This window comes from Mesoplodon bidens (genome assembly GCF_964165515.1).
Source record: "Mesoplodon bidens genome assembly, chromosome: 10".
Classification (NCBI taxonomy): domain Eukaryota; kingdom Metazoa; phylum Chordata; class Mammalia; order Artiodactyla; family Ziphiidae; genus Mesoplodon; species Mesoplodon bidens.
This window is the reverse complement of record NC_138172.1, coordinates 25,443,616-25,469,253: the sequence shown is the minus strand read 5'-3', so window position 1 is coordinate 25,469,253 and position 25,638 is coordinate 25,443,616. Positions and strand designations below refer to the sequence as shown.

The 25,638-nt window shown below is 42.8% G+C and overlaps 1 long non-coding RNA gene across 3 annotated transcripts in view; it reads left to right on the top strand.

The window, feature by feature from the left end:
• The window catches only part of LOC308623692, a 187,491-nt gene that overhangs the window by 110,002 nt on the left and 51,851 nt on the right, over positions 1–25,638 (top strand). For all 3 annotated transcript variants that reach the window (XR_014016865.1, XR_014016866.1, XR_014016867.1), the window contains exons 2-3: positions 2,679–2,781; positions 9,479–9,587. This is a non-coding gene — a long non-coding RNA (uncharacterized lncRNA). The remainder of the gene's footprint in view (positions 1–2,678; positions 2,782–9,478; positions 9,588–25,638) is intronic.

Sequence of the window (25,638 nt, the reverse complement as noted above, 5' to 3'; positions counted from 1 at the left end):
GAGGCATTAACTTTGCCTGCGAATATATATCAAAACTTCTGGGGCTTCCCTGGTGGCGCAGTGGTTGAGAGTCCGCCTGCCGATGCAGGGGACACGGGTTCGTGCCCCGGTCCGGGAAGATCCGACATGCCGCGGAGCGGCTGGGCCCGTGAGCCATGGCCGCTGAGCCTGCACGTCCGGAGCCTGTGCTCCGCAACGGGAGAGGCCACAGCAGTGAGAGGCCCGCGTACCGCAAAAATAAATAAATAAACTTCATCAAAATTAAAAAAAAAAAAAAAAAAAAAAAAACTTCTGGAAAGGATGACAACAGCTTGGAAGAAAATTCTAGACCCAATAATGGAACATTCTTTTCAGAAATGCTACATCATCAATGTTCTCCTTGACATGGAGGATGACACTGTAGAATGTCCCTAGCGACCCTCATCTGCAAAATGATTCAGAAGAACCAGACTCTTAATGGCAAGTTCCAGAAAATACCTCCTCCCATTTGTTTTGTTTATGCTTTCCACGTTATACATGCACAACAGTAATGTTTGATAAAAACATATGTCTAGGGCTTCCCTGGTGGCCAATGCAGGGGACAAGGGTTTGAGCCCTGGTCCGGGAAGATCCCACATGCCGTGGAACAACTAAGCCTGTGAGCCACAACTACTGAGCCTGTGTGCCACAACTACTGAAGCCCATACGCCTAGAGCCCATGCTCCGCAACAAGAGAAGCCACCGCAATGAGAAGCCCACACACCGCAACAAAGAGTAGCGCCCGTTCGCCACAACTAGAGAAAGCCCAGGTGCAGCAACAAAGACCCAATGCAGCCAAAAATAGTAAATAAATTAAAATAAATAAATTTAAAAAACCACATATGTCTAACTAGGTCTGTTTATTAAATAGAGCACTTTCAAATCATTATAAAATAAAAATTCTAGTGCTAAAGTGCTGTGTCATAGTTTAACTGTCAGTCTTTGTCATATTGGCTCATAACTAATGGAACACCTCACAACTGATGACAACTTAGCTTTACTGAAATATGGTAAACAAAGTACAAACAGTCAAAAGAATTTAGAAAAGTTACAAAACTGAGTTGCTAAGGGAAAATTTATCTGGGTTCAAACCTTAGCTCCTCTGTTGCGAGTTATGTTAACTTTGGACAAATGACCATCCCTCCAAGCCACTGTAACTGGCAATTTTACATAAGTCATTAGGTAAATTGTGTGGATTAAATGAAATAATACAGATGAAATGTTTAACACTGTACTATACAAATACTTCAAGACTGCAAGAGATGACTGATATTGTTACTATAATAATTAATAATCTACTGCTTTAAAATATGAAAATACTTCAGATATGTGTCACAACTTATAACAGAAAGCTATGTTATGTCTGCCAATCATCCCCATAAAACAGAAATAACCATGTAAATATATTAACCTAAGTTATAAATTGTTTCTATATTTTAATTTAAGGATAATAGGAGAATGAATGACTGAATAGATTTGAAAGGTACATTAATAGTGGTCTGAATTAAAATGTCATTTAAGTTCCCTACTCAAAAATTTATGTTGGGGAAGTCAAGGGCACTACAAAGACAGGTGGCCACTTTCTAGCTGAAACTGATAAACAGGAAGAGAAAGTGGTTGCTGATGAAAAAAGTCGGGCCATGTGTACTAGGAATACAAGGACTGAAGACATCATTGTCAGTAACATGAGTTTCAAGCATAAGACTTAAACTGGGAGACTTACAGACAGATACACTAACCTTATAATTGAACCATAGCATGTATGGACAATTATGAAGAATGTTCTAGGGTACATAGTGGGAGGTATTACTTCATTTGGCAACAGTGAATGAGATGATAGCGTGTCATAGACACATATGCCTTCCTGATGATCCTCCCTCATTGATTCTCAAATTTAAGATTCCTTTGAAAGAAAAACTGTGGTTTGCTGGTGTATCCGGTGATTTTATTATAATGCTACTTAAATGCGTATATATAAACCTAGATATAAGCAGATGTACAGTTAAGTGGAATCAGAGGAAAAAATAAAAGCCAAGCCAAGCCAATACAATTAAAATTGACTGCATTTGTTAAATGGAATTGCTGATGCGGTTTTGCTGGAGCCCAGTAAGTGCTTGTGACACAAGTATGGAACTGACCGAACAAAGATTCCTTTGAGTTCAGCCCTCCTCAAACATCAAGGTGGGGGTAATGAGCCATTTTCCTGTCACTTTCCTCTATTTGAACTACTTTACCCCTCACTTGACATGCATATATTAAGTCTGCCTCTCTTCTCTAATAAATATATGGTTCCAATGTATCATAAACCCAACTGCAAAGAAGGACACTGTAGTAGTTATCTTTTGCTTTTTAACAAACACCACAAAACTCAGTGGCTCAGAACAGCATCATCACTTCTCTCTCATGGTTTCTTTGGGTCAGGAACCCATCAGGGGTTCAGCTGGGTAGCTCTGGCTTGCGGTGGGGTCTTTCATGAAGTTGTAGTCAGATGGTGGCTGAGGCTGGAAGTCTTTATCACTTGCATGCCCAGTAGCTGGGCTGGGAAAACTTGAACAGCTGGGGCTCCTCTACCAGCATCTATGAAATCTCTTCATTGGGTCTGTGGCATGACAGCTTTAGGAAAGCCACATTTCTTAAATGGTGTCTCACTTTCTTCCCAGGTACATGCCCCAAGACAGAGAGCCAGGTGGAAGCCATATTGCCTTTTCCAGCCTAGCCTTGGGAGTCATGCAAGATCACCTTACCTCATTCTTCTCATTAGAAGTAAGTCACTAAGTCTTGTCTGCATCCAAGGGAAGGAAAATTAGAATCCTCTTTTGGAAGGGGGGAGTATGAGAGAACTTGCAATGTATTTGAAAACCTTCAGATATTGACATCATGTGGCCATTTCATTTAAAAATGTTCATCTGCATGATTCAGTGTATGCTTTCATCCCTTTACACATCTCATAGGGAATTCACAGAACCCCAAGAAAAGATAAATCATCCCCCACTGGTCTGCGGACACCCCAGTTTGAGGAAAATTCACTTATGCTCCAATTACATACAGGAAATGGAGGTTTCCTTAAATTATGGGGTAGGAGAGAATGGACTTCAAAAAATAGAGAGAAGAAAAGAATAGTCTTGGGAGAATTTTTTACTAGATTACATGTTAAGTCAAGAGATGTATAATTTACCTGAGGTAATGAAATCAATTTTATTTTAAAGTTTGCTTTGGATTTGATATGAGATGCCCAAAATAGACCTATCCAGGATTAAGTAATCTTTAAAAATGGCTCTTGAAAAACCAATGCTCCTTATGCTATACTAATGCAAGCACTCTGTTAAGGACTTCTATCATTAACCAAACATATCATGATAGTAACAAGACAGATTTCTGAATCCTTTGAGACCCCATCGAATGTCCTTTATAAGGTTCAATCTGTTCTTTTTTGATAGAGTTTTGGTTCACTCACTTATTTTGGTTTTATTACCCCAAAGATTAATGAATAATAATGAATACTTCTAAAATACATTAATTACATGCATCTGCATTTACAAACTCTCCTCTTAAAAATTTTCTTTAAAATAGAACATGGTTTATTAAAACAATAAAATAATTTACCCCCTCCCCCAAAAAAGAAATAGCAAGAGAAGAGAAGACAAACTGGAAAGTGTTTTGCTAATTGGTGAGGCTGAAGAACTTGATGTATGCAAGGATGAATTTATTTATTTTTAACTTCCTTTCCCACATATTCTAATGGTGGTTAAGATGCCCCATCCAAAAAGGGAACCCTCCTACACTGTTGGTGGGAATGTAAGTTGGTACAGCCATTATGGAAAACAGTATGGAGGCTGCTTAGAAAACTAAAAATAGAGTTACCATATGATCCAGCAATCCCACTCCTGGGCATATGTCCAGAAAGAACTCTAATCCAAAAAGATACATGCACCCTTATGTTCATAGCAGCACTCACTATTTATAATAGCCAAGACACAGAAACAACCTAAATATCCATCAGCAGATGAATGGATAAAGAAGATGTGGTACATATATACAATGGAATATTACTCAGGCACAAAAAAGAACAAAATAATGCCATTTGCAGAAACATGGATGCAACTGAGATTATCATACTAAGTGAAGTAAGTCAAAAAGAGAAAGACAAATACCATATGATATCACTTATATGTGGCATCTAAAATATGACACAAATGAACCTTTTTATGAAATAGAAATATACTCATGGACATAGAGAATAGACTTGTAGTTGCCAAGGGGGAGGGGTTGGGGGTGGGATGGAGTGGGAGGCTGGGGTCAGCAGATATAAGTATTATATAGAGAATGGATAAACATCAAGGTCCTACTGTATAGCACAGAGAACTATATTCAGTATCCTATGATAAACCATAATAGAAAAGAATATTTAAAAAAAAGAATGTATATATATATGTATAACTGAACCACTTTGCTGTACAGCACAAATTAACACAACATTGTAAATCCACTATACTTCAGTAAAAAAAGGCACCCTCCATAAATAGCTAGGACTTGGTGTCAAGATCCTGCAGTGTTCATTCATTATTCAGTAAATATTCACTATGACACATAACATCCTTCTAGGTCCTGGGAATCTGTAAGAGTAATAATGCAATCTCAGTCCCCATGGGTTTTATGGGTCTAATGGGGAAGACAGGCATTAAGCAAATAATTTTAAATGTAATAAATGCTACAACAAGGAAATCATAAGGTGCGAGGGGAATGCTAACTTAGTCCTGGGGGAGAGGCTGGAATGGGGAATGACATGTAAGCAAACATCCAGAGAATGAGGAGATCACCAGATGTAAAGGAAAGAGATGGGGAGCTTTCTGGTTTTTTCTATATTTGCTATCAGCCACTGTAATATCTCTTGCTTCAAATATTATACAAAGAAGTTGTGGCTACCACGGAAATAGATTTCTGGGAAGGCGTAACAGGGGCATGGATATTGCAATGGCCTGAGTGAGTCCTCTGCAAACCACCATCTCATGGGCGCAGGCCGCTAGGACCTAGATGGTTTTCAGGCTGGCTAGCAGCGCACCATCAGTTGACTCTAGCTGGGCATTCTGTGCCTCAGAGCCTCCCTTCCACTAACAATTCCTTTCTCCATCTCTGCTGCTGCTGAGAAGAGTGAGAAAGAACAATTTACCTCCCACTGACTTCAAAAGGAGCCTGGGCCTGCCGTCTGCGCAGCTGGCAAGGGCTGCTTTCCCGGTATTTCCCATTTGTTGTCAGTGGGGCTGCTGTGGCTTGAGGAATGCCTCTGCCATTCCCAAAAGAAACAAGGAAAGTGGGGGGGGAGGGGGCAAGACTCCTCTTGCCTCTGACAGTTCAGGTGCCCTGAACTCCTCACCTCTATGGGCAAGATTTGTCTTAGCAAACACCTGGAAGGGCATGAAAAGACCTCTACAGAGTCCCCAAATGCTGGGGCTGAGCATTCTCCTTTCTGGACCCCTCATGCTGTCCTGAGCATGCTTGGCACGATTAGCTGTCACCTACCTCATATTTGAGATATCAGTGTTACCCCAAACGACTGAGATGTGGCCTGCAACTCACCCAAGAAGTTCCCATTATCTGCAGGGATAACAGTCTGTGTGGTGGCTTCTGTGTTCACGAAGGGCTCGTGGTAAAGCTACTTAACAGAGGGAGGGAACTGACTAATGAGGATGGAAGCCGGCCACAGAGACAGACATTAGCCCTTGAATTTCTGAATTGTGGGGAGGTCCAGGAATCCTGAGGGGAGAGGGAAATAGCCTCAGGACAGTACAACTTGCTAACTGGTCTGGACATATTTTAGACTTTTAACAATAGGTGCCTGGTGAGTAACTGGATATTTGGAGCAGCGTGTATACATCCTCAAAGGACAGGTGTGCACTGCAACAGAACTGGGTCATCAGGGCTAGATTTCAGTGCCCGGTTCTTTAACCTGCTATGTGACTTTGGGGTACTGGCTTATCCCCTTCAATCTCAGTTTTTCTATTGGGCTACATGATTGCTTCCTTCCGATCCTAACATTGGTCTTCACAATTTCTAAAGCCATGACCCAGGCACTGTTTTTATTCTTTAACACAAAATATGGTGTTGTAATTGAAAGCCTGGGTCCTGCTACTTGGGTCTGAATCTTGCTCAGTGATCCTGAGCAGGTTCTCTAAGTTTTCTCGGTCCCATTTCTTCAAATGTAAAAAGGGGAGTATAATCAATCACACGGGGTTGTAGTAGATGAGGGTTACAAGGGATAATGCAAGAAAAGAATTTAGAACTATGCTTGGTACAGAAGCATGCAAGAGATGTTACTTTTTATTATATTAATGGCCAGAGTTGGGTGAAGAGCTACAGAGCATTTCTCTTTATCCTTCAAACCCATCCATGAACTGCAAGGTTATTTTTCAAGTACAAGCTGCCTTCCTCTTGAGCTGTACTCCTAGTGTTAATGGCACATTGAGTATGAGGGGGAGAGGGGACACAGGCCATGTCTTCAGAACGTGTTGCAGGCATGGCCAAGGGCCTAGTCTCTGATGTCTCAATCTGTTCAGGAGGACTCTGTCACATGCCAACTTTTGCTAAGCCACGAAAACATTTAGAGTGTATGTGAAATGAGATGTTCAACAAAGGAGAATTCTTCCTTTTGTTGGGATGTGCAAGAGGTATTTCAAGGACTCTTCATTTCAGATGGTATCTTTTTCCATGTGGAGGTGTGATTAGGCGGAGGGAAGTGGTGGAGGCTCTGGACGGTACATCTCCCAGTTACAATTTTCCTACTAAATTCTAATCTGAAGGACATGGACATATGAAAGTGCACTAAAGACTCAGAATTTCAGTACAAGAGTACTGATAATAAACTTCCCATCTCCCAAATGGATACAGTTATAAATTATAGTTCGTTATAAGATGGTTGAAATCTGGGGAATTTAGAGCCCGTTTCATTGAAGGGTCCAGGAAATGTGTTGACTTCAAGCTTGGCTAGTTCAAGTTGCTTAAATATTTTCACTGAGACTTGTTCTCTCTCCATCTTTCAGCTCAGTTTTCCTCTATTCCGGCTTTATTTCCAATGAGATTTTTCCCAAGTGGTGGCTACTAAGTCTACTAGTACCTCTAGGCTTGCATTTTATCAATTTCGAATGCCAGCAGATAAACAACACTTCTTTTCCAATCATGCCAGCAAAATCCCAGGTGGGATTCTCAGGGGTCCATCTTGACTCCCAATTCACTGAGGCCAAGGGAAACAAGCCCTCTGACTGACTGGGCCCAGGCCACAGACCATTTCCTCAAGCCAAGAGGAAATATTCAACTCAAGCTTCACACACTAAGAATAAGTGGAAGGCTGGTTGCCCCAAAGAAGAATGGAGTGTTGTTCCCAGAAGAAGGCAGTCAAAAACCCCTACAGATCCCATTCCAAACAAGGATTTAGGAGGCAGAAAGCCATCCACACACACGTGCCTATAGACGTTTATCTGGAAACTGTAGTGAAATAGCTGGAAAAAATCAGGTGTTCATTTTGATGAATCATTTTGCTGTTTCCCTTTCTTCAGCGAAGTCCTGGAGGTTCACTCATCCAGCAAAGTCTCACCTCCCTAGAGCCTTCACCCTGTGCCTGGTGCTGAGTAGGAAGCTGAGGACCAGAAAAGAGTAGGACATTCTGGCTGGGAGCGAGAACATGCCACACACCTGTATTGCTCTTCAACATGGATTTCTACACTCTATCATTCTTCTCAAGTAACCATGGATCTGCTTCTCTCCCTTTGAATGCTGAGGGCTCCGTCTCCAAGTTCCTTTGCTGGAAGGCATATTATGAAATGGGATGTCCTGCCAGAGGCACACATAAGAAATCTGAACTGCATGGCCTCACATAAACCCTGTTAGGTCTCAGTCAAGGGCTCCGTTCCCCTGCAACAGGTGTAAGGACAAAAGGCCTATTGTCCTTAGGAGACTATAGGATAAATAGAAAGAATATGTCCTTGCTAGTTAATCTGCTGGTGATAAAGAGTATTGTTTTATCTCCTGCCATCTCCACAGTTCCATGGGATGCGAACTACTGTGACACAAAGTCCCCTTTGTCTTTCCAATCCAATGAGATGTTTAAACTGACCTTTCATATATCCCTCCGTTGTCACAATCTGAGCACTGAGTTGGTATTTTGCACTGAGGGGATTATTTTTATTCTCCAAAAGGCACTATCATCTACAGAGATGCTATGATGCTAAAAAACAGCATGATTTTCTTCTACTTAAAAAAATGGGCTTTTTTTTAAAAGCGGTTTTAGGTTTATAGAAAAAAACGAATCCAAAGTAGAATTCCCATCTACTCCCTCACCCTGCCCCCTCCAATCCAGTTTCCCTTATTATTCACACCTTGCATTAGTGTGTTAGTGTAGTATATTGGCTATAATTGATGAGCCAATATTACAACATTATCATTAATGAAAATCCACAGTTTACATTAGGGTTTACTCTTTACAATGTATATTCTATGGGTTTTGACACGCATAATGACTTGTATCTGCCATTACAGTATCAGAGAATCATTTCATTGCCCTAAAAATGCTCTGTGCTCTGACTATTCAACCCTCTCTCCTCCCCAATCCCAACTGATCAACCATGGATCTCTTTACTATCTCCATACTTTCTTCTTTTCCAGAATGTCATATAGTGGGAATCATTCAGTAGGTGGCCTTTTCATATTGGTCTGTTTCACTTAGCAATATGCAATGAAGTTTCCTCCGTGTCTTTTTGTGGCTTGAGAGCTCATTTCTTTTTGTTGCTAAATAGTTTCTGCTTAATTTTTAAAGCTTTCAGCCTACGAGAAGAATAAAGTTGTCCCCACCTCTCACTTCCTCCTTCACTGGCATTTTTGTAAACCTAAGAGATTACTGGTGCTCACCAAAGTTTTTAAAAGTGGGCTTACTCTATGTGTTATTTGAAAGAATTAAATATTACAGAACAATTTCAAGTACCTTTTTTTTTTTTTGCCATACGCGGGCCTCTCACTGTTGTGGCCTCTCCCGTTGCGGAGCACAGGCTCCGGACGCGCAGGCTCAGCGGCCATGGCTCACGGGCCCAGCCGCTCCGCGGCATGTGGGATCTTCCCAGACCGGGGCACGAACCCGTGTCCCCTGCATCGGCAGGCGGACTCTCAACCAGTGCGCCACCCGGGAAGCCCTCAAGTACCTTTTTTAAGACTGGAGGAATGAAGAACAAATTCTAATATTTCAATCCCAGCCAAACTAGAGAAGGTCTATTTAGGCTGCAGACAACACTGATGTTCTTGGCATCTTTACCCAGAACAATTTATATCTCTGTAATTAGTGTTTTTCTGAAAAGAAATGATTTCCTGACTTTTTTTTTTTTCCTAGCAGCATCGGACAGAGGTCCCGCTCACCTGATTACTGATAACATTCGTTTTTAATACATGAACCAAGCACTTCTCTTCTTTATTTCCTCAACAGAATCCACCTTGTTCATGAGAAGAACGGTAGTGAGTGGAGGAGTTCCCATTCACTAATTTGCTGTTTGAAAGTCATAAGATGCACAGGCTTTAGAATTCGAGGAAGTGAGGTGAGCATCCCCACTCTGCCCCTTGGCTAGCTGTGTGTCTTTTAACAAGTCATTTCTCCTCTCTCCGCCCCAGTTTTTTCTTTCATAAACCGCAGCTAATAATAGGCTCCTTCTTGTAAGACTGTCCTGGATATGGAAGGAGATAATCCACGGAGAACGTTAAGCACAGTTTCAACACAAAAAAACTTCCTCAAACATCAGCCAAGCCACATCAGGCAACTGGCCTGTGTACAAAGGAAATGCTGAGTACAGAGTAGATGCTCATGAAATCATTTCTGACTCATCAAGGGGGCAAAGGGAGGGTAACCGCATCTCACGTGGACTCTCAGAGAACACAGTGGAGGAAGCCAACTTAACTGGGACTGAGCGTGATGGAGCAGATTAGGTACCCTGTGCGATCTCATGGAACCAAGAACATCACTCCTACTACCTTTTGGCTCTACCCCTGCTGAGAGACAGGCCCACTGCTGATAGCTCACATCCTTCTCTCCGAAAGCCCATTTCCTGAGCAAGCGCCATGCTTTGGAAAGGTGATTAGCAAGCAAACCCAGTTCCCAGGTTTAATGGACAATTTCTTCAGGGTGAAACTGAAGGGTATAGCATCATTCTCTGTCTCTCCTTCTCCTCACCCCTCCGCCACCCCTCAAGTAACTTATCTCCTAGTTATTAAGATCCCAATGGTGCAAGAAATCTCAACCCCACACAACACAAGAGCTAACTACATATATACTGTGGGTATCCTTTTTTAATCCTACTTTTGCTTTTTAACTACTTTCGTCTTGCAGACAAAGACTCCCTTGCCAAAGGCAGGATAAATAAACTCAGACACATCCTGTCTCTTTTACATCTTTGTTTATCCATAAACTGTCAAAGATACAGATGAAAATCCACTAAAGCAGGCATGAAGCAGTTAGACAAAGGCCAAATGAGACTGGAGCATAAAAGCTTGATGTTAGAGAAGATATTATCTAAAATGATACCAAGTGGCTCTGTGTGATGACATGAAAAAAAATTAAAGATATCCACAAAAGATGACCAACTAATACAGTTAAGAATGGACTCAATTGTGCAAGAAAGTAATAATGAAAAAAAGACAATGTGAGAAAGTATCTATATAGTTAGTGGGAAAGTGATAAAGCTTAGGGGTTAAGAGCATAAACTCGGGAATGAGAGTAGATTTGAAACCTGCCTCCTCATTTACGTTTTACCTTTAACTGCGTGACATTTAACTACTCCAAACCTCACTTTCCTCATGTGTAGATGGGATAAATTAGTATCTACCTCAGAGGATTATTTTTTGAAGACTTGCTGAGATAAAATATAAAAGTGCTTGATAATGCTTGGCTCAGACAGACTTCCAATATGAGTTAGCTGTTATTTTTAATATGTTAATAAGGAGTATGAATCAAAGGGCACATAGCATGCAGTATGGTCCCATTTTGCTGCCATAAAACCTTTTATTCCAGGGTATCCTGTGAAGTTTATGTTCTGCATAAAACAATTTGGGAAATGCTGCCTTAAATAAATAAAACCTAAGACTTGGGTTGGGTGGGTGGGGAGATGGGATTTATGTCTTAAATATCCTCATTAGAAACTGAAGAGTTTTAAAGTAGTGCTTATAGTTATTTCTGTAACATTTTGTGCATCAGGTTAGGGGTCAGGAACGTCTCCCTCTGTGCTGTCCTCGCTTCTATGAAAGATCAGATTTCATTTCCATCATGTCTACTAACAGTAGGTTTTCTGGGACCCAACGAAAAACAAGGACTGCCTGCTCAAACTGGTTGCAAGCTTTGCAAAGCAAAGTTTTCTCTTTTGACCTCTACCTGGGCAGCAGGCCTGTGTCTACCCTATTCTGCTCCTGGGTTAGCATTTCCCCTTGTGTCCTATGAACACAGAGCCATCACCTCCTTAGGGAGCCTGGAAGAAGCACCTGGAGCCTCTCTGGAGAAGAATAAACTGTGTGCAAGGTTATGGATGTTTTATGATCTGTAAGAGACGGACAATCCAAGGTGCAGGCTTGCAGCTTGATTTTTTTTTTTTTCCTTTTTTAACGCAAGGAAGTGCAGCAGTGAAATTCATTTTCCACAACTCCCCAAGCGGTTTTGCAATAAATCTGTGAATTTAGTCAGCCTCCTCTGTTGAGGCAATCTTTCCTAACTGGGCACTTGTGGGAGACAATAGACATGATGACAAAAAGACTTCACCTCTGGAAAGGAGGCCAGAGTCTCATCAATGACACTGATAATAAAGCTCCCATCCCCCAAAGAAATGGAGCACGGGCCTCCCGTGCCAGCCCTGACACCAGGCTCACCTGGTCTCAGGTCATATTTGTCTTTTAGACCATCATCTTTTTCTCCTCCTTCCTGGCGCCAACAACAAGAAAATGAAAATTCCGAAACGAAAAGTGAGCCTCTCCAGCACCACATCGGCCAGTAACTAAGTGGACTACTAAGTCAATTTCTAGAAGTTTCCCAGAAGATTGCAATAGAGTAATGGGGAATTGCATGAGAACTGAAAACAAAGCTAAAACATAGAATCTGAACATGATCTTGTTTCCTTTCTCTTTCTCTGACTGGGGATTCTGACTCCTCTGTGCCAATCCTGGCAGTAACAGTGGGGTTTGGAAGGGCCCCAGGTAGGAATGTCATACACAAAGCTGTTGGCTATCCACTGGCAAAGCAACCTAGTGTAAAAAAAAAAAAAAAAAAAAAAAAAGAGGGGCTTCCCTGGTGGTGCAGTGGTTGAGAGTCCGCCTGCCGATGCAGGGGACACGAGTTCGTGCCCCGGTCCGGGAAGATCCCACATTCTGCGGAGCGGCTGGGCCTGTGGGTCATGGCCTCTGAGCCTGTGCATCCGGAGCCTGTGCTCTGCAACGGGAGAGGCCACAACAGTGAGAGGCCCACGTACCGCAAAAAAAAAAAAAAAAAAAAAAAAGAAAAAGCAGGGATGTGGCATTAGATGTCTCATGTTTCCTAATTATTGGACAAATGTGACCTCCAGATTTAGCTGGTATCTGTCCTGGGAGGTCAGGAGTTGAGAGAGAGCAATCCCAGCCATGGAGGCAGGACTTTCTGAGCAGTTCCCCCCACTTGAAGGGACTGGAGAGTAACAGAAGGTGCAACCTACATTCCTCCATGCTGGAAAATGAGACAAGCAAAGCATGGTAATGAATTAGAAGTAGAGGAGAGGGAAGAATTTCACAAGGATGTCACCTGTCCCAGTCCATCCAGCTGAGCCTGCCATTCCGGCACCCTTTTCATTCTCTGCATCTGAGAGCATCTTGACATGTCCCCCCACCCCCACCCCCACTCCTCAGGGCCAATGGCGGTCAACAGAGCATGTTGGAGATAAACACAGGAACTCACCTCTGGTCAGCAGCCACAGGACCAAAACAGGAGGATGAGCTCTGAAAAATGCCATCTTCCCAGTGAATTGGTCACAAACTCAAAAGAGCCAGTGTGTTTCAGCTCCTGTAGCCACAGGCCCTCACTGGCTAGTGCATAGGGGCACTGATGGGGCAGAAACGCAATAAAATCCCAGGCGCCTTCATTTCAGTCCCGAGTTGTGGTTTCTCTTTTTCCTCCCACTGGCCAGCTTCAGCATGACTTGCTCCCAAAACCAACTGTAAAATTTAATCACCACTCCTTGCAGGAAAAGAAGAAATCCTCATCCCTTCCGGGAATTTTCTTTTGGTGTTAAGTCTTGCAGGCTTTGGCACGCCTCTCATATACACACACGCTGTAGGGGTTTCCAGATGACTCTTCTCTGTAGAACAGGGCTCTCAACAAAGAGCGGTCCTCAGATAAGAAGAATCAGTATCACCTGAGAACTCAGTAGAAACTCAAACTCTTAGTCTCACCCAGTCCTACTGAATCTGAAGCTCTGGTAATTGGGCCCAGCAATCTGTGGTTTAACAAGCCTCCAGATGATTCCAATGCACACTTGATTTTGAGAACCACCAATACAGGCTGTTCATTTCTTCAGAATCCCTCATATTTTTATACCTGTGTCTTTGGTCCTCTTGTTCCCTCCATTTGGCACGTGTCTTTCTTTCCAGCTTGGGAGGCTCCTAGTCACTCTCTAAAGCGCTCTGAAACATACCCTCTCCTATTTGTAAGCCTCCCCTGACACCATCTTCTCCACCCAAGCAGAATCAACTGCCTTATTAGTGTTCTGACAACACTTCAGGCAACCACTAATAAATTATATTACAATCATTCTATATGTGTTTTCCATAGCAGGCTGAGAGGTCAGAAAAATGTCTAATTCAGCAAATATTTTATACAAAGTATCACAGGGCTATCGCTGTGTTAGCTCTGGTGATGCCAACATAAAATAATAAAAACCTTCATTAGAAGTGGGACACTGCCTGGGCTTCCCTGGTGGCGCAGTGGTTGGGAGTCCGTCTGCCGATGCAGGGGACATGGGTTCGTGCCCCGGTCCAGGGGGATCCCACATGCCGCGGAGCGGCTGGGCCCATGGGCCATGGCCGCTGGGCCTGCGCGTCCGGAGCCTGTGCTCCGCGGTGGGAGGGGCCCCAGCGGTGAGAGGCCTGCGTACTGCGGGGGGAAAAAAAAAAAAGTGGGACACTGCCTCATGTACACAACTCATTGGTGCATGCCAAATGAGACTGCAAATCCCAGGCTTAAAGTCTCACCTCTGAAACGAGCTAACTGTGTAACCATGGGCAAATTATTTAACATCTTTAAATCTCATTCACTGTAAGGAAACGCCGGTAGTGTTTATGGGATGAATAAACCCGCATGCTTTAGTGGATTAAACCCAAATAACCCAATCTAGGGGTTAAGTCTATAGATTCAGCAGCTACTTTATTTCTCGAGGCAGAGAAATAAAGGATATCTGTATCTTATATCTGTAGGAGACAGAAGGGAGAGATACAGAAGAAAGTCCTGGGCAAGTAAGAAGCTACAGGAGAACATGCAGCAGCAAATTCAGATGCCATTTGATAACCAACAGCTCTCAGACTCAGGTCCTGCCAAGGTCATTGCACCGATGGGATGGGGGACCCAACTGAGTGAAATGTGTTTTGCTTCTGGCCAGGCCCATTTCTTCCTTTGGGAGCAGAGGACACCAAAGCAAAGGGAATTTTTGAAATTGGGTCCCACAAAATGTAAAGGAACCAACACAGGCAAATGAACCATTTGCTGAATCTCTTTGTGAGTTCTTGCATATTATTATCCAACGATGGATGGGCTTGACCATTCAAAAATGGGTATACATTCTAAAAATAATACCCTTTTCATGAAAAAGTGAGGCTGTAATTTTTGCAGGGGTCAGCTGGGTACCATGCATATTTTTATAATCTCTTTGGGTTCCCGGAGTGGGACTGGTTTGGTGCTATTATAGGAGAAGGGATTCTGATGTGTAGTTTTCTCTCCTCTTTCTGAGGTTGTGGTGGACACGCAGGCATCCAAATTTTGCAACTCTGTAACTAAAATGACACCCCTACTTCATGGTTTGGGGCTGTTTTTCCAAAAGTGGGCACAGATGGTGTTTCTGTCTCCTCTAGAGAATATTTTAGGATGTAAAGTCTCTGAAATAAATTATTCAACTGAGGCCAAAATAGCCTTCTGGAAAAAATCATATATGAATAGGAAATAAGAGCAGCCTGGCTGGGGCTAAAAAAAATGAAAATGCAGCTGGTTTTTAAAAATGGTAATATTTGTAATAATGCTTGTATTGGGAATGTAATGAGACCTGGAATTGTGGAAGCCAGCAGAGCTTTACCGAGGAAATTTAGTGACTGTTCTTTCATCCCCTCCCCTCCCCTCCCCTTTTTTTTTGCGGTACACGGGCCTCTCACTGTTGTGGCCTCTCCCGTTGCTGAGCACAGGCTCCGGATGTGCAGGCTCAGCGGCCATGGCTCACGGGCCCAGCCACTCTGCGACATGTGGGATCCTCCCGGACCGGGGCACGAACCTGTGTCCCCTGCATCGGCAGGCGGACTCTCAACCACTGTGCCACCAGGGAAGCCCTCCCCTCTCCTTTTTCTTCTCTTCCCTCCTCTCCTGTTCCCTCTTGTCCTAGCCCCCTCTTCTCCTCTCCTCTCCTCTCCTCTTCTCTCTCTCTCTCTCTCTCTCACACACACACACTCACACACACACACACACACACAGAGGGGCTGATGAAGAGTAGACAGAGGTCTTTACTTCTAAAACTCTGATGAGCATACGAATTGCCTGGGGATTCTGTTCAAGTGCATCTTTAGATTTTGTAGCTCTGGGGTGAGGCCTGAGAGTCTGCATTTCCAACAAGCTTCCAGATTAGGCTTCTTTCCTGGCCCGCAGATCATACTTAGAATAACACGTGCTAGAGGAAGTTTTATCATTACATATACATGATTATATGCGTGATTTCCCAGGCTAGTAAATGAATTCTCCCACTCATTCCTTCAGTCACCATTTATTGAAAACTGCTCTGCACTGGGCTCTGTGCCAGGTGTTGGGGAAAAAATGATGAGCCTAACAGACCCTCTCCTTGTCTTTGCTGAGAGCCCAGTGCCTATGACAAACAATCAGATAATCACATATTGAAATATAATACTGGAACTATATTAAGTCCAATGAAAGGTGCAGGGGTGATGACATCTTAAAATGGGGTGTCTTCACTAGAGGGTTAGAAAAGGATTCCCTGAGGGAGTGATATTGAGCTGAGCTATGAAGATAATAACAAGAGTCATCATTATTATAACAGCAAGCAGCTAACCATTACTGAACACTTACATTGGGCTGGTACTTTACTATCTCTGGGCATTATCTCATTTAATTCTCATAGCAACCTCGTGAGGTAGGTGCTATGATTAGCCAGATTCACAGAAGAGAGGCCTGAGGCTCACAGAACTTGTAGAGGTCACACAACTAGTACAGAGCTAGTCACGACTCCAAAACAGATCACAGATAGTCTCAACGACTCCACTTCACTGCTTCCGTTTATCACCTAGGACATTAACTAGGAAGATCACTGAATCAATTGAATCAAATGAATTGTCTACTTTCTTCTTTCTTGTAAAAACAGCCACAGTGGGATCTGTTCCGCTCTTGCTGATGTGATGTTGCAGGGAAACCTCTGGGCAGGAATCAGAAAATAGGACATTGGGTTCTAGCTTTGCCAATAACAGGCTATGGGCTTGGGCAACAGTCATGACAGCTACCACTTTTCAAGTACCTACTGTGTGCCTGAGACGTTGCCAAGAGCTCAACATATGATTATCCCAAATTTTCAAAATAATTTTGTCAGATCAGAGTTGTATATTAATATCTGCATTTTACAGGTAAGGAAACTGAAGCTTGGAGAAGTTAAAGTGGCATAACTTGTAAGAGTTAGGGCAGGGATGGGAGAGGTCGTTCAACAGGTCTCAAAGTGATCTGTGGAACCCTCATCATGTCTAATGCCTTTTGGGGGGGGGGGGTCAAAGCTCTTTGCATCATAATACAAAGACATTAGTTATCTATCTTTTTATATTGTATTGATATTTGCACTAATGATTCAGAAGCAATGGTGAGTAAAGTTGTTGGTGTCTTAGGCAAATATTTAATTTTTTATTAGCAATGTTAATTGTATAAGTTGAAGTAACTTTTTCCCTCGAGGTATATGAGTACTTTTGATAAACATACTCACATAAATCAACAAAGTTTCAGAAGATCAAAACATAACTGTAACTGGAAGCTAATGCCTAGAAATATATGCTATGTCAATAATCATAAAGGCCTCTGGGATGATAACCTGAAAGTATTTCTTGCCAATAATATAATTTTTGAGCTTTCAGGCAAAAATTAGAATTTTGGAAAACCTGTATCTGCCACCATTAGCCTGTCAGCTTTCCAATTCCTAAAGCCCCTTTTTTTAAAAAAAATGAGAGTTGTGGGCTTCCCTGGTGGTGCAGTGGTTAAGAATCTGCCTGCCAATGCAGGGGACACAGTTTGAGCCCTGGTCCAGGAAGATCTCACATGCAACGGAGAAATTAAGCCTGTGCACCACAACTACTGATCCCGTGTGCCACAATTACTGAGCCCACACGCCACAACTACTGAAGCCCGCACGCCTAGAGCCCGTGCTCAGCAACAAGAGAAGCCACTGCAACGAGAAGCCCGCGCACGGCAACTAAGAGTAGCCCCCGCTTGCCACAACTAGGGAAAGCCCATGCACAGCAACGAAGACTCAATGCAGCCAAAAATAAAAAAATACAATATTTAAATTTATTTTTTAAAAAATGAGAGTTCTGATATTAATGAACTTAAAAAAAAATTTGGAAAATCTGTAAAACTCAGTGGACTAGTATCTTCCAAATGTCCAATGCATAGTGTTAAAAAAACATGCATGGGTAAAAGAACTATTGAAAATACAAAATGGACTCATGGATTTTACTATAACAAAGTATGACAGTTCATCGATATGGTTTCAGATTCCACATTACAACTGAACTGATGAATGGAATACTTGTCAAGTTTTGTGTACTACCAAAGAACAGCTACAATTAAACTGATATTAAACTATGTCCTTCTTTCCCAATTATGTATCTGTGTAAAGCTGGATTTTCTTTGTATACTTCAATCGAAACAACATATAATAGATCAAAGGCAGAAGCAAATGTGACCATCAAACTGTCTGCTATTGGGCCTCCCTGGTGGTGCAGTGGTTGAGAGTCCGCCTGCCGATGCAGGGGACGCGGGTTCGTGCCCCGGTCCGGGAAGATCCCACATGCCGCGGAGCGGTTGGGCCCGTGAGCCATGGCCGCTGAGCCTGCGCGTCTGGAGCCTGTGCTCCACAACGGGAGAGGCCACAGCAGTGTGAGGCCCGCGTACCACAAAAACAAAACAAAACAAAACAAAAACAAAAAAAAATGTCTGCTATTAAGTCAGCCATTAAATGTCATACCAGTGCTACTCCTTTTGCCAAATGCTTTCTATTTTGAAAAATATAATTACTTCTCTTAACGTATGTTATTTATGTTAACATATAATGAGTTTGTTGATGTTATTTTAAAATGAGTTAAGGAAGAAATATTTTAAAAATTGTCTTAGTTTTGATTTTGAATACAATAAATATCTATAGGTACAATGCACATGAGCAAAGCTTTTTGGGATCCTTAATAGTTTTCACGACTGTAAGGGGGTCCCGAGGCCAATGGCACTTGGTATAGTGCATAAGAACATGGACTCTGGGGCCAGATCTTCCTGGGTTCAAATCCTCACCACTAGCTCATAAGCGATACAGCACCTTGGGCAAATTATTCCCACTCTCTCTGCCTTAGTTTTCCCATCTATATCATGGAAATGAAAACAATAGTTCCTATCTCCTTGTGAATGCTAAACAAGTTAATACTGATACATTCTAAGAACACTTCCTGTAGGTATTAGCTCTCGTCTGATTCCAGAGCCAGTGTTCGTTCCACTAGATCCACCTTTCTGAGCATCACCTTCCTTATTTCTGAGACTTATTTTTAAAGTCCTTCAGCTTAGCCATTGCATGCCTTTGCAAATATATTCCCTACTGATTAAAAACATAATAGAGCAGCATTCTACTTAGAAGGGATGCCAGCTTAGAAAACATGCTATTTAGCCTTTGAGTGGAGGTTAAATGCACCACATGGACAAAGGAAGTTATTTTTAAAGCACACCTAGCTCTGCTATAGATTTAGAAGTGCTCCTTGGATTTGAACTTAGATATTTTTTTATAATTCACTGACTCTGATCAAGTATTTTGATTATGAAAGTTAGCACTGCCAACATTTCAACAGGCATCAAGTTGCATTCTGTTTTCCAGTCAATATTTATGGAGCCCCTTCTGTGGGATCAGTACTCTTTGTGGTGTGGGAATAAAACAGATGAAAGCAAACGATGGCAATAATGTGTATTTTGGGCGTGTCCATCAGGGGAGAGACAAACAACGAACAAATAAAAATATTCAGCATGTTAGCTGATACTAAGTACAATGAAGAGTAATAAAACAGGGAGGGGGTAAGGATATGTGAGATGAACGTGGGCTGCATTTTCATGAGGGTAGTCGGGAAAGGCTTCACTGCAGAGGTAATTTTGGAGTAAAACCTAAGGGAGTGGGCAACCCTGGTGGCGCAGTGGTTGAGAGTCTGCCTGCCGATGCAGGGGACGCGGGTTTGTGCCCTGGTCCGGGAAGATCCCACATGCCGCGGAGCGGCTGGGCCCGTGAGCCATGGCCGTTGAGCCTGCGCCTCTGGAGCCTGTGCTCCGCAACGGGAGAGGCCACAACAGAGAGAGGCCCGCGTACTGCAAAGCAAAATAAAACAAAACAAAAACCTGAGGGAGTGGTCCATGTGGATATCTGGGCAAGAGAATGCCAGGCAGAGGGTGTAGCAGGTGCAAAGACATCACAGGACTCTTCCTGGCATGTTACAGGGACAGCAAGGAGGCCAGCGTGGCTGGAGTGGAGTGGGCAAGGCAGGAGCAGAAGATCAGAGAGGTAAGGGGTGCTGGACCACGAAGGGTCTTGTTGGCCTTTACACACTGATTTGGAAAGCCACTGAAGACTTTTGGGAAAGGAAGTGACATGATTTGACCTTCATTTTAACAGACACAGAGAGTCTACTTAGGATATTATTGCAATAAACATGGCAAGAGAGCCTGGTGACTTGGGTTATGGGGTAGCCATGGATGTGGTGACAAATGGGTAGATTCCAGATCTGTTTTGAAACTAGAGTCAATAGGATTTGCTGATGTATGTGATGTGCGGTTTGAGAAAAAGAATGGAATTCAGGATCACTCTAAACCTAAGTACCTGGTAGGATGGAATTCCAATATTTGAGACAGGGAAGACGGAGGAAAGGGCAGGTTTGCTGGGAGCAGTACGGAGACCAGAGATCAGGTCTGAATATGTTAGTTTTGGGATGCCTACTAGGTACCCAGATTGCTTTAGATAACACTCAAGGATGATCCAAATTGATAAAAGCAGCTGATACAATGTTAGGAATTGCTAAAAAAAAAAAATTTAAGGTGGCTGTATTTCTTTCTTGAAAAAAAAAAAAAAAAGCCTGAAAAATTACATACAAGAGTTTTTTAAAACATCATTTTGCTGCAGTTCCAGAACTGAGCACCCTACTCCAGGTGCAGTCTTATTAAAGTTTTGGAAGAAAAGACTATCTGTTTTGAGACACAATGCCTCTACTTATGGGGCTAAAAATAGCCCAGCTCTCACTCCCCAGTGTACAAGGATCTCTAATTGGCCTTCCACTCATGTCCATGTTGACTTGACAAGTGAATATTCAAGGCTCATCTGTCTACCTCTCACACTGCATCTGGGTTTTCGAGTCATTTCAATTTGTTTAGCTCCTTTTGCCTTTTTCACCAATATAACTTTCTCTACTGCTTCCTTCCCCTCTCACAGATGCTATCGTTGAGTCTGGCTGCTTGATCCATTGTCATTAATAAAGAAAACAGTATTTCCCAATTTAGTATCATCTGCGGATTTCATTAACATGCTGTTTGTATTTTTGTCCCGATATTTCCAAAGGGTGTCCGATAATGTAGATAACCATTGTACAATTAAAGTAAGGGAAAGGTCATTTTTTTTTTTTTTGAGGATGAAAAGGGACAGGCATTCTGTTGTTTTCAATAGTTCTTTTGCTCAGAAAACAGACAAGATAAAAAGAGCAGGGATAGATTTTTTTTAAGAAGATGCTAATCCATTTGTGGTTTGGGGAGAACTGGCCAGAAGCTTAAGTGATATTCCTCATCCACATTATACCACACATACTTTCTAAACAAAGAGAAAGAGGAAACACAAATTTCATAACCTAAAATCTCTTTAGCTTCATCAAACACCAGTAAGCAAATGCAATGGCAGAATAAAACACATTAATGTGTCTTGACATAATGATTGTGCCTGTTTCTCCTTAATAAGTCAAGCTGAGGATTTCCAACCATATGGAGGCAGGGCGGGGCTATCAAATTACCAGATGTGCCCTAGACTTGTAAGGGGCATTTACTTAATGGACCATCTAAACACCTGCCTCCACGTCAGCGATGATGCAAACATTACATCTCTGGGCTGCAGAGCCGCTCTTGTGCGCAGACAACTTCATGAAGTCATGGGATAGGGCTTGGAGAGGAATTTTAACTGGGAATACATTTCAGGGCTCAGCTGCAGGCTGAAGGCTGCAGAAAGGAATTCACTTTTAGTGACTATGTGAATCCATGGAGCAGGGCCGTTCTATTTCAGTTCTGCAAAGCTGGCTAAATGAGCAGCTTTATTTTTCTCTTCTCAGAGCTGAGAGACATCTTTTAAATGATTTCAGAATGACTGTCGCCAACTCTTCATGACAATTTTTGTTTTGTTTCTCTCAGCTGGGATATTTTTTCTCGACTAGGTAATTCCCCATCTTAAGAAGCTCTTGGCTAATGTATGAGGTTTTGTTTTTGTTTGTTTGGGTTGCTTGGAACAGAAATCAAATTAGCTTACCTTAATCAAAAGATGAGGATCTAATATACAGATGGAATGGTGTTACAGTGGAATGATGAGCAGGAATGCAGAGAGGGCTCAGAGAAGACTAGAAGAGCGAACTTAAGGGAGGGCGGAAAGCAGTACACTCTCTCTATCTCTGCCTGTATCTGCACATCTGCTTCATTTTTTTTTTTTTTTTTTTTTGGTCCTGGCAGACTCATCTCCACAGAGGAGGAAAGATGCCCACCCACAGCTCCCAAGGCCACGTGTTGTAGTTCCAGGCACATGGGATGACTGAATCCGTTTCATTCTCTAGCTCTCTGCTCTAATTCCAAATCCCTGGGAAAAAGTGACCTAGTTCACTTCAGGCTCTCACTCCTGGCCCAGCTGGCTGTGAAATTCCCCAGCATGGCTGCTGTCAGTCTGCTGCTTTGCGTCAGATGAAAACTAAAGGACTGACTGTCAGCAGCTCAGAAACTCCAAAAAGTATCTACTATTGTTGTAGGAGTGCTCAGGGCCAGATGAATTGGGAAAAGGGAAAACAACAGGGCACGAGAAAGCAAAACCTTATTCTTATTTTTCCTACAGAGTAGGAAGAAACAGTATTCCACACATTTCCCCCCCAGAGAAACTGTCAAATGATCCACAGGAACAGCTTAGCAAATGGGTTGAAAAAATCAACAGGCTCATCATAAGTTTTCAACACCTTGAAAACATCAGGCTCAGCCCTTGCTAGCTCATGTGTTATTCAACCACAAAGCATCTTCTCTCTGATCGGGTCATGTGCTGGAGGAGAAGATAAAGTTCTGTCTGTCTTCAGCAAACACATTTCAAGGACTGTCTTAAAACGAAAGGGGAGAGTGTGAGACCTGATCATCTTCTTGATTTGGGTTTTAGGACTTTGGCACATGGACAAACAACAGTTTGCAAGGATTCCATTTAATTAGTTCAATGAATGTTTTCTGAGCATTTCCAGTCTACCAGATGAGTTAAGAGTTAAGAGTTAAGAGTTAGGCTATTTTTATGATAGCAAGTATCTGAAAACTTAACCTATCAGCTCATATACTACTTGGAGAGCCTGGAGTAGCCCTGGCTAAATAAACCAAGTGGTTCAAGCCAACGTCATCAGAATTTGGCCTCTTCACGTCTTTTTACTCCAGTCTCTTGAGTCTACTTCACTACTACCAGGCTGTCTCTACAATGGTAGTTCCAGATTTTATATTGTCTGATTCAAACCTAAAAAAGAAAAGAAGAAACCTCCCCCTTCCCCAACCCCCTCACTCCAGCTCCTTTTTCTTGCTCATTCTAGCAAAAGTCCTGCAATTAGCTTTGCTTGGCTGTGATTGGTCATAGGCCATTCCCAAGCCAATCACTGAGTCCAGGAGGAGGTGGTACTCTGATGGGCCAAGCTTGAGTCACATGGGCAATCCTGGAGTTGAAATACAGATAGCACCAAACTAACCACAGGGATGGAGAGTCGGGGGCGGGGGGATCATTCCCCAAAGGAAATTCAGGACAGTAACACAGAGAAGGGGGACTAGATGCTGTGAAGGCAAACCCCACAAATGTCTACTACACAGGCGAAGGAACAAGGAGAAACACACAGATTACTGTCATAAACACCTAATGGTAATAGGTATTCTCAGTGAGGTATTTGGAGAACAAAGTTGAGAAGCCATTAATTCTGAGATCTAGGAATCTAGGAGAGATCTAGGAATTGGGTTTTTCAGAAAAAAATAACAAAGTTCAGTGTTGAGCTTTGAAAGATATGAAGATTTTGACTGGAGAAAATGGTGGGTGAGGGGGGAGACTGGGAGAGGACATTTCAGGCAGAGAGAGTAATATGCAAATACACTGTGAAGTGTGTATGGGGGTGGTACCTTTTGGAGGATGGTAGACCAGTGCATATTGAGGGCATGTAGGTTGATACAAATATGACACTTCTGACTCTTGAGGCCTGAATTGTTTCCTTGGCATCAATATATAGTGTATTTATTGACGACTCATGTATTATACAAGGCTTCTGCTCTCAAACTGTAAACAAGCATGGACATATTACATGCAATGGTGAAATCAGCAGAGGCTTTGAATTTAGTCAGACCTGGTATGAATCCCAGCTCAGCCACCTACTAGCTTTACGACTTTGGAGAAGTAATTGGAGTTGTTTAGCTTCAGTGCTTTTATCTGTAGGATGATCATATATGTACGGCATATTGCCCTTCTGAGAACTGCAAATCACCCCAAATGGTGTCTGCAACATAACAGACACTCAATGAATGCTAGTGACCTTCCCGTCTTCATGTTTCTCCATGTTCCTCTTCCCATTCTCTACACTGTCTCTAATTAGAACATGAAACTGATTTGCTTTAATGTGTATGTAGCAACCACTTACTTGCTACCCACAGCATCAAAGCTATGCTCTAACTGAGCTGTGTGTAAATACTGGCAACTGTGCTGGATAATTCCTTTTCTCTCCCCAGATCCACTCCACTCTGCCAGTGCTCTAGGAGGCTGGCATTTAGGGATTGGATTAATTGATTTTCATGCAGGGAATGGTGGGCTCAACAAATAGACCAACAGGGGATGGAGGGAGAAAAGAGTAAATTGGAGTTTTTATTCCCCAGATTTCCTTCCTGTAGAGATATCATGGCTCTTAGCAGACAACAGGCTTCTCTACCCACCTCTTATTTTCTCTCCCTCCCTTTCTCTCCCCCCACCCTTCAGGTCTAGAAGTGTGCACGGCACCCTGACCTTTACTCTCTTAGTCCATTTGCAGTACTATAGCAAAATACTATAGACTGGGTGGCTTATGAACAACAGAAATGTATGTCTCATAGTTCTGGAGGCGGGGAAGTCCAAAATCAAGACGCTGGCAGATTCGGTGTGTGGTAAGGGTTTCCTGGTTCACAGATGGGCATCGTTTGTTATGTCCTCACGTGGTGGAAGGCGCAAGGCATCTCTCTGGAGCCTCTTCTATAAGGGCACTAATCCCATTGGTGAGCGCTCCACCCTCATGACCTAATCACTTCCCAAAGGCTCCACCTCCAAGTATCATCACATTGGGCATTAGGTTTCCAACATATGAATTCTGGCGGGGGACAAACATTCAGTCTATAACACTAGTGCCATGGTATGGCACAATCCCCTGTGGTATATCTCCACTCCATCCACACCTTTGTTAATTACTTTTTTGTTAATCTCTCCTCAAATTACCCAATTTGACAATGCTATTATTTTCCTCCTGGAGCCTTGACTAGCCCTGACATCAAGAATAAACTGGAGGGGCTTCCCTGGTGGTGCAGCGGTTGAGAGTCTGCCTGCCGATGCAGGGGACATGGGTTCGTGGCCCAGTCTGGGAAGATCCCACATGCTGCGGAGTGGCTGGGCCCGTGAGCCATGGCCGCTGAGCCTGCACGTCCGGAGCCTGTGCTCCGCAACGGGAGAGGCCACAACAGTGAGAGGCCCACGTACCGCAAAAAAAAAAAAAAAAAAAGAATAAACTTGATGTCATTATTACTCTAATTGGATGAGGGTCCTTCCAAAAATAAACTGAGATAAATTCTTACCTCTGTAAGTAGGGGAAAAATCCCCAGGCTGAATGAAGGCATTTTACTTAAAT